Source organism: Thermobia domestica, chromosome 7 (assembly GCF_964235325.1).
Source record: "Thermobia domestica chromosome 7, izTheDome1.hap1.1, whole genome shotgun sequence".
Taxonomy (NCBI): Eukaryota; Metazoa; Arthropoda; class Insecta; order Zygentoma; family Lepismatidae; genus Thermobia; species Thermobia domestica.
In genome coordinates this window covers 43,280,752-43,291,183 of record NC_137460.1, presented here as the reverse complement: position 1 = coordinate 43,291,183, position 10,432 = coordinate 43,280,752, and positions in this window count along the sequence as shown.

The following is a 10,432-nucleotide window of genomic DNA, read 5'->3' as shown; positions in this document are numbered from 1 at the left end:
CCCCTGTCGGTTTTCCTTAAACTCAAAGAAAATGAAGACAAAAGATATAATATTAATACCATATTGAAGTGTACATCTACATCAGTGAACATATACCGGGGGGTAAATCTATCCTAGGATATTCTTACCCCCCTGTCGGTTTTCCTTAAACTCAAAGAAAATGAAGACAAAAGATATATTATTTAATACCATATTGAAGTGTACATCTACATCAGTGAACATATACCGGGGGGTAAATCTATCCTAGGATATTCTTACCCCCTGTCGGTTTTCCTTAAACTCAAAGAAAATGAAGACAAAAGATATAATATTAATACCATATTGAAGTGTACATCTACATCAGTGAACATATACCGGGGGGTAAATCTATCCTAGGATATTCTTACCCCCCTGTCGGTTTTCCTTAAACTCAAAGAAAATGAAGACAAAAGATATAATATTAATACCATATTGAAGTGTACATCTACATCAGTGAACATATACCGGGGGGTAAATCTATCCTAGGATATTCTTACCCCCCTGTCGGTTTTCCTTAAACTCAAAGAAAATGAAGACAAAAGATATAATATTAATACCATATTGAAGTGTACATCTACATCAGTGAACATATACCGGGGGGTAAATCTATCCTAGGATATTCTTACCCCCCTGTCGGTTTTCCTTAAACTCAAAGAAAATGAAGACAAAAGATATAATATTAATACCATATTGAAGTGTACATCTACATCAGTGAACATATACCGGGGGGTAAATCTATCCTAGGATATTCTTATCCCCCTGTCGGTTTTCCTTAAACTCAAAGAAAATGAAGACAAAAGATATAATATTAATACCATATTGAAGTGTACATCTACATCAGTGAACATATACCGGGGGGTAAATCTATCCTAGGATATTCTTACCCCCCTGTCGGTTTTCCTTAAACTCAAAGAAAATGAAGACAAAAGATATAATATTAATACCATATTGAAGTGTACATCTACATCAGTGAACATATACCGGGGGGTAAATCTATCCTAGGATATTCTTACCCCCCTGTCGGTTTTCCTTAAACTCAAAGAAAATGAAGACAAAAGATATAATATTAATACCATATTGAAGTGTACATCTACATCAGTGAACATATACCGGGGGGTAAATCTATCCTAGGATATTCTTACCCCCTGTCGGTTTTCCTTAAACTCAAAGAAAATGAAGACAAAAGATATAATATTAATACCATATTGAAGTGTACATCTACATCAGTGAACATATACCGGGGGGTAAATCTATCCTAGGATATTCTTACCCCCCTGTCGGTTTTCCTTAAACTCAAAGAAAATGAAGACAAAAGATATAATATTAATACCATATTGAAGTGTACATCTACATCAGTGAACATATACCGGGGGGTAAATCTATCCTAGGATATTCTTACCCCCCTGTCGGTTTTCCTTAAACTCAAAGAAAATGAAGACAAAAGATATAATATTAATACCATATTGAAGTGTACATCTACATCAGTGAACATATACCGGGGGGTAAATCTATCCTAGGATATTCTTACCCCCCTGTCGGTTTTCCTTAAACTCAAAGAAAATGAAGACAAAAGATATAATATTAATACCATATTGAAGTGTACATCTACATCAGTGAACATATACCGGGGGGTAAATCTATCCTAGGATATTCTTACCCCCCTGTCGGTTTTCCTTAAACTCAAAGAAAATGAAGACAAAAGATATAATATTAATACCATATTGAAGTGTACATCTACATCAGTGAACATATACCGGGGGGTAAATCTATCCTAGGATATTCTTACCCCCCTGTCGGTTTTCCTTAAACTCAAAGAAAATGAAGACAAAAGATATAATATTAATACCATATTGAAGTGTACATCTACATCAGTGAACATATACCGGGGGGTAAATCTATCCTAGGATATTCTTACCCCCCTGTCGGTTTTCCTTAAACTCAAAGAAAATGAAGACAAAAGATATAATATTAATACCATATTGAAGTGTACATCTACATCAGTGAACATATACCGGGGGGTAAATCTATCCTAGGATATTCTTACCCCCCTGTCGGTTTTCCTTAAACTCAAAGAAAATGAAGACAAAAGATATAATATTAATACCATATTGAAGTGTACATCTACATCAGTGAACATATACCGGGGGGTAAATCTATCCTAGGATATTCTTACCCCCCTGTCGGTTTTCCTTAAACTCAAAGAAAATGAAGACAAAAGATATAATATTAATACCATATTGAAGTGTACATCTACATCAGTGAACATATACCGGGGGGTAAATCTATCCTAGGATATTCTTACCCCCCTGTCGGTTTTCCTTAAACTCAAAGAAAATGAAGACAAAAAGATATAATATTAATACCATATTGAAGTGTACATCTACATCAGTGAACATATACCGGGGGGTAAATCTATCCTAGGATATTCTTACCCCCCTGTCGGTTTTCCTTAAACTCAAAGAAAATGAAGACAAAAGATATATTATTAATACCATATTGAAGTGTACATCTACATCAGTGAACATATACCGGGGGGTAAATCTATCCTAGGATATTCTTACCCCCCTGTCGGTTTTCCTTAAACTCAAAGAAAATGAAGACAAAAAATATAATATTAATACCATATTGAAGTGTACATCTACATCAGTGAACATATACCGGGGGGTAAATCTATCCTAGGATATTCTTACCCCCCTGTCGGTTTTCCTTAAACTCAAAGAAAATGAAGACAAAAGATATAATATTAATACCATATTGAAGTGTACATCTTCATCAGTGAACATATACCGGGGGGTAAATCTATCCTAGGATATTCTTACCCCCCTGTCGGTTTTCCTTAAACTCAAAGAAAATGAAGACAAAAGATATATTATTAATACCATATTGAAGTGTACATCTACATCAGTGAACATATACCGGGGGGTAAATCTATCCTAGGATATTCTTACCCCCCCTGTCGGTTTTCCTTAAACTCAAAGAAAATGAAGACAAAAGATATAATATTAATACCATATTGAAGTGTACATCTACATCAGTGAACATATACCGGGGGGTAAATCTATCCTAGGATATTCTTACCCCCTGTCGGTTTTCCTTAAACTCAAAGAAAATGAAGACAAAAGATATAATATTAATACCATATTGAAGTGTACATCTACATCAGTGAACATATACCGGGGGGTTAATCTATCCTAGGATATTCTTACCCCCTGTCGGTTTTCCTTAAACTCAAAGAAAATGAAGACAAAAGATATAATATTAATACCATATTGAAGTGTACATCTACATCAGTGAACATATACCGGGGGGTAAATCTATCCTAGGATATTCTTACCCCCCTGTCGGTTTTCCTTAAACTCAAAGAAAATGAAGACAAAAGATATAATATTAATACCATATTGAAGTGTACATCTACATCAGTGAACATATACCGGGGGGTAAATCTATCCTAGGATATTCTTACCCCCCTGTCGGTTTTCCTTAAACTCAAAGAAAATGAAGACAAAAGATATAATATTAATACCATATTGAAGTGTACATCTACATCAGTGAACATATACCGGGGGGTAAATCTATCCTAGGATATTCTTACCCCCCTGTCGGTTTTCCTTAAACTCAAAGAAAATGAAGACAAAAGATATAATATTAATACCATATTGAGGTGTACATCTACATCAGTGAACATATACCGGGGGGTAAATCTATCCTAGGATATTCTTACCCCCCTGTCGGTTTTCCTTAAACTCAAAGAAAATGAAGACAAAAGATATAATATTAATACCATATTGAAGTGTACATCTACATCAGTGAACATATACCGGGGGGTAAATCTATCCTAGGATATTCTTACCCCCCTGTCGGTTTTCCTTAAACTCAAAGAAAATGAAGACAAAAGATATAATATTAATACCATATTGAAGTGTACATCTACATCAGTGAACACATACCGGGGGGTAAATCTATCCTAGGATATTCTTACCGCCCTGTCGGTTTTTCTTGAACTCAAAGAAAATAAAACAAAACTCATTTTTTCTTTCAGTATCATTTGGTGTTGTTTGATTCCTTGGACGTTTGTTTTTCTTATACACTGGAAAATTTGACATCCAACTAGGTGTTCTTTTCGTGATTTTGGTTTCTTTAGTTCAGGTGCATAGTCAAATGGACGTCATTCCAGCAGGGTCATACGTACACTGTCCAGCTGGAGTAATGTATCCGATTGTTTGGACAATTCCTTCAACAGTTCTCTCGCCGTTTGAACAAGTCTAATATATTATCTTATGTTTCCTCTCACGCTAGTGAACTCCTATAGTTATTGCTTATGAGATGTGTTGTCGTTGCTTGTCAGTTGATTGCCTCCTCTAGGCATTCGTCGTGTTGCAGGTTTTCTGAAAGCAAATGCTTTGCTCACACGTTATTAACTTTTAGCAATTCTGCTTCACTGTGGTTATTTTGTACTAATTATTCTAAGCGGATACTGTAATATTTTAATGAAACCTTAATTTATCTGTCTTCTAAGTTTGGGCTGCTATCTTGTCTTCTTTTTAATGTAACGTTTGTAATGACGAGCAGTGCATATTACAATTATAATACATTTAAATGTTCTTCTGTGTAATGTAGCTACGTGATACTTATTCAGTTCTTGTAAACTTATCTCCGTGAATGATGATTTTCAATGTCCTGAATCAGAGGTGGACTTGTCCGCCGGGCAACCGGGCAAACGCCCTTTTCGTTTTCCACTTTATGGTACCCATTTCCCACGAAAAATGTTTAATAATGAAAACCAAATGAATAAATTTTCCTGATATATTTAAACTATTTTTCTGTACTAAAACAAAATAATTCGCGTATCTCGTGAATCTGTTGATAATAACTTTTCAAGGCGCGAGAAAAAATGAAATGAAATCTTTGAGTTTTACGTCCCACGGTTATGCCGCGCGAGAAAGATTAACTGATCTGAAGTTACAAATGTATTAGAAGCTTTAGTGCGTTCTTAATCGAGCATCAAAACGAAATAGCACTTTTCTTTCAAGTATCTTTATTTCAAACATGCAAAGTATGTAAAATACCGTTCCTCACACGGGAAGAATACGTTTACAGTAAAAATTTTGGAAGGTATTATGAAAACTTTTCTCCCAGTATTTGAATCAAGGTGAAATGTGAAAAAAAAATCAACTTTATTAATTGACCCATATGATACAAATGTAACAACCGGTGCAGCGAATATTCCTTGAAAAAAATTGTTCGGTCTTTCTCGCTTAGGATACACATTTCAGTCAAAAAGAGCCGAAAAAATCCCAGGTCGACCCAAGTACTTTGGTCAAAACTTTATTTTAAACGGTTAAATCACTTCCTCGCTTTAGCCATTTCGTATGTATAAAATGAGAATATATTAGAAATTGTCCAGGTTTCCCCTTTCGAAACATAATTACCGAATACTTCGAATGAGTTAACCAATATTTAGAAAATAGTTTTTAAGCAAATCCATATATTTTTTATTCTGTGAATAAATACAGGGAAATTTTAATATTATAAATACTGCTCACTTTCCCCCACTTACGAGCCGAAGTATGAAAAATGCCAAAATACATATTACATTTTTTTAGCTAACTTTTTAGTTGCCAAATTTCGCACTTACGCTTTAAGGAAATTTTTACATTTTTACATTTTTCTCGATACATAATGGGAACGTTACCATAGAAAGACCGAGGTGTAATCTGACACATGGAAGACCAAGGGGGTCAATTTTTTGCCCGAGGTTGTAAAAACCATTTTAACCATTACTAATATAATTTCAAGTTGTTTAATGACCTACTAATAAGTATGAGTTTTAAAATTATATTGAATCTTCTGAAGTTTTATTTTAATACGAAATATTTCAAATATATATATCTTAGTACAGGCTACAGACATTTGTTTAGCAGATATGAAGTGCCATTAAATACATTATCATTTGTGGACAAATTACAATACTAAATCTGCCAGTGTTATGTTTGATCAATATCTGAAAGTAGATTTTATTAGCTTAATCATGAATTCAATGAACATACAAGATTACAAAGATATTACTGGAGTAATACCGTAGTTCTCTAATCAATTCTATGTTGCTTACAAATGTATTGACCAATCACCCGCGCTACATTTTTTTTCGTAATTTACCATGATAGTATACATTCTAGTACAGCGGGGGACACTTCTAAATGGTACACCTTAGCCGTAAATCTCCATATGGCTGTACCATTTAGAAGTGTCCCCCGCTGTACAACTAAATTTAAGTTAGGACTAACAGAAGAAAACAAAAAATAATCAAACATGTTCAAAAATTGATTTGTTCAGAGCAAAGAGAAATAGGAAGTGCGGGCAAATTTGACCCACCTTGGTCCTCCTAGAGTTAATATGATAGGAATTGTACACCTTTTCCCCTTAGGAGTGGAACTTCGAAAACGCTGCACACGTATTCCATTTTTTTCTTTTTGGTAAGAGTTCAAACGAATTACACACCTCCAGCTTAAGTAAATCCTTATATTTGTTATTTTCTGAGCGGATAGAGGGTAACTTGAATATCCATGAAGATACTCTCTTTCACTACTTAGGAACGTAACTTTCTGAAACACGTAATATGTTATTTTTACTGAGCTTAAATGCAAACATTCACATGTCCAACTTTAATGAATGCTATTAATTGATATTTTTTGAATACATAGTGGGTAATTTTAATATTCAAAAAAATATTCCCTTTCTTCCCATAGGCTCGAAATTTCCATAAATGCTTAAACACGTATGCCACAATTTTTAGATAGTTCAAATACCAAATTTAATACTTCCAAATTAAACGAATTCTCACATTTGGTATTTTCTGATTAAATAATGAGAAACTTTAATATTCAAGAAATTGCCATTTCTTTTAGGAGCGAAACTTTTTAAAACGCTGAAACACGGATTTCATTATTTTCAGTTAAGAGATTAAATGCGAACTTTTTCACCCACAATTTTCACGAATCCTTACGTTTGATGTTTACTGAATAAATAGTGGATAATTTTAATATTCAAGAAAATATATGCTTTATAATTTTAGGTGCGACACCTTAAAAAATGTTGAAACTATAATTTTAGGTAAGAGAGTAAATGCCTAATTTCACATCTCCAACTTAAATGAATCCTTACATTATTTATTTATTTATACATATTTATGAGCATTACTCTCATCTACGGCCTTAAGCCCGTCAAGTATGAGAGAGGACGCCTCTAGGCGAGCGCAATATCCGGGGGAAAGGAAGAAAGGATTGAGGAAGGAAGGAAGCAGCCAGGGACCTGAATGTTAGGTATTATCCAGCTATTTGCCTTGTGTAAATGAGGAAAAACCAGGAAAAACGTCCATCATAATGGCTGGCAAGACAAAGCTGTTATAAACCAACCCTATGAACATCAAACCCGTGACCTTCGCACCAAAGGCGAGAGTGTTAGTAACTACGCCACGCGGGACCACACGAATCCTTACAGTTTACATTATCTGAATAAAGAGTGGTAAATTCTACTGTACTTGTAGTAATTTTGCCTGGACGATAATGGGTCATTCAGTTGTCCTCTTTTATATCTACGTACGGATGGAAGGGTTCTTATGCTATAGTTACTACTAGTAAAATCAAAAGTAGTTGCAAACATAATATGAGATGTCTATAGCAGCAAATGTCTATGAATGGCGCAATACACCCCCTCTGACCAACTGGTATGGCTCACTCAAAATACCTGTGCTATCTCCCTTTCCGTGGAAATGGTCCAACTCTGTCCACAATAAAATTAAACCACTTCAACCGTTTAGAAATAAAAACTAATCTCAAGTGTGCTCAGTGCCGGATTTAGGATTCATGGGGCCCTAAGCTGTTGAAAGTAATGAGGCCCTTTATACAGGTATATCTAGTCTTTCTTTTTCAGCGATAAATATCGCCATGTTGGGGACTTTGAATATATGCTATATGGTTATTTATGAACCTAATATATATATATATATATATATATATACATTGTAAATTTCTGAAACAAAATCCATCATTTTGACTTTCAGTGTACATAACATTATTAATAAGACACTATGTGAAGAATGAGTCAAGAGGATGACGGCTGATTTGAATCTTATTCGGGGTTCTTTTATTTTGTTTACCAAGTCCTTACTATAGTGCTTCACCTCCCAATCTTTTTATATCAACATTTTATACCAATCCCAGCGCTCCTTTCTCTCTTCGTGCTATATATACGAAAATAAAATCACAGAATAAGGAAAGAATGGGTACGATATCAAGAGAAAATACGTCATTAATAATTATGCCACAAAAATATCACGAGAACGCGGTTTATTAATTAGAACAATTATTTTGAGCAAATGAAAAAAAACAAATTTTCTTCGAAAATCAAAAATCTTTGCTCTTAAGACTTTTATTTCCGAAAAATAAACAGAGAAAGCAAATAATTCAATGCACGTGTATTGATATCCTAGGGGGGCTCAGCCCCATAAAAAAGCGCCGATTTCTCTGTAAATTTGGGGGGACATTCAGATGTAGTATATATATATATATATCAAGATTTAAAGACAAATTCGAGATATAAAAAGTATTTTGCCGCTTAGAGTTGTCCAAAAGACAATTGGTACAAAGGATATTTCGTACAAAAGACAATTGGTCCAAAGGACATTTCGTCGAAAAGACAATTGGTCCAAAGGACATTTCGTCTAAAAGACAATTGGACCAAAGGACATTTTATCCAAAGGACAATTGGTCCAAAGGACATTTCGTCCAAAGACATTTGGTCCAAAAGACATTTGGTCCAAATGACATTTCGTCCAAAAGACAATTCGTCCAAAAGACAATTCGTCCAAAGAACATTTCGCCTAAAGACAATTGGTCCAAAGGACATTTCAACCAAAGACATTTGCTCCAAAAGGCAATTGGTCCAAATGACATTTCGCCCAAAAGGCAATTGGTCCAAAGAACATTTCGTCCAAAGGACAATTGGTAATTGGGGGATGCGGCACAGGATCGACACAGCACAGGATCGACACGGCATACGACCGACAATTCAGCTCAGAAACCTGTTTCGGTCCTGTGCCGTTTCGGTCCTATGCCGTGTCGATCCTATGCCGTTTCGGTCCTGTGCCGTTTTGCTCTCACGCCGCTGCTCTGAAATAATTTATCTTTTAATCATGTGCCTAAAAAAATAATATTTTTATTATCTGTTTAATCTTTGCTCTTACAAATTATAAACTCCTGTCGATTCTATGCCTGTGCAAGTTATATGCATAGAATACGTACGATCGAAACGGCATAGAGCCGACACGGTATAGGATCGAAACGGCACAGGATCGACACGGCATAGGACCGAAACGGCACAGGATCGACACGGCATAGGAACGAAACGGCACAGGATCGACACGGCACAGGATCGACACGGCGCAAGACCGAAACGGCATAGGACCGAAACGAGCACGATCATCGCCACTGCGTAGGATCTATAAAACCAAACATTTATTTCTCATAAAAGCAATCAGAGCCCTGTCAATTGATTTTAGAATATAAGAATTTTAAGATATTTACTATATGAATATTAATAATTGTGAGTGACAAAAGAATGATAGTGCTAAACGGACAAAATATAATTTCTTGTGTGCTTGGTCAAAAGCATTTCTATATGTATGGAATACTTATAAATATTTATTTTTATTATTATTATTATTATTATTATTATTATTATTATTATTATTATATTATTATTATTATTATTATTATTATTATTATTATTATTATTATTATTATTATTATTATTATTATTATTATTATTATTATTATTATTACGTTTTAACTCGTTTTGAAATCATGGCCTGATTACACTAGAAAGCGAAAGCCATGAGAAATGTTAGCTAAGTATTAATATGGAATACTTTTAAAGTTGCTCATTAGAGGAAACACTGCTCGCATGTCTTCTCGTCTCGATATCGAGAATACAAGAGATTTTTTAATAAGAACCTCAGTTGGGAAGTAATAACTGAGCCGATGGCTCGAGCCGGCTCGCTTGGGGTGAACCATCGGCTCGAGCTGGCTTGGTTGGGATGAGCCATCTGCTCGGTTCGGCTCATCTGGGCCGAAGGCTCTAGCTGACTCGGTTCGGTGAGCTGTTGGCTCGGCTCACTTCTCGGTTCGGGTCGATAGTGAGTGCGCTGTGAGCCGAGCTGCTCAAGTTGTTGACAATTGTATACTCGGGGCGAACAGTTTTGAAGATATTTGGCCAGTGCCCTATAACTTTTAACAATGTTTGGCTTGAGCCCGAATACTCAACCTAAACCCTCAACCCAAATTCATAAGCTCGTAAACAATATCCTTGACTCCTAGAATTCACGACTACCGAGGTTAGCACTCAACTAATTTTTTAG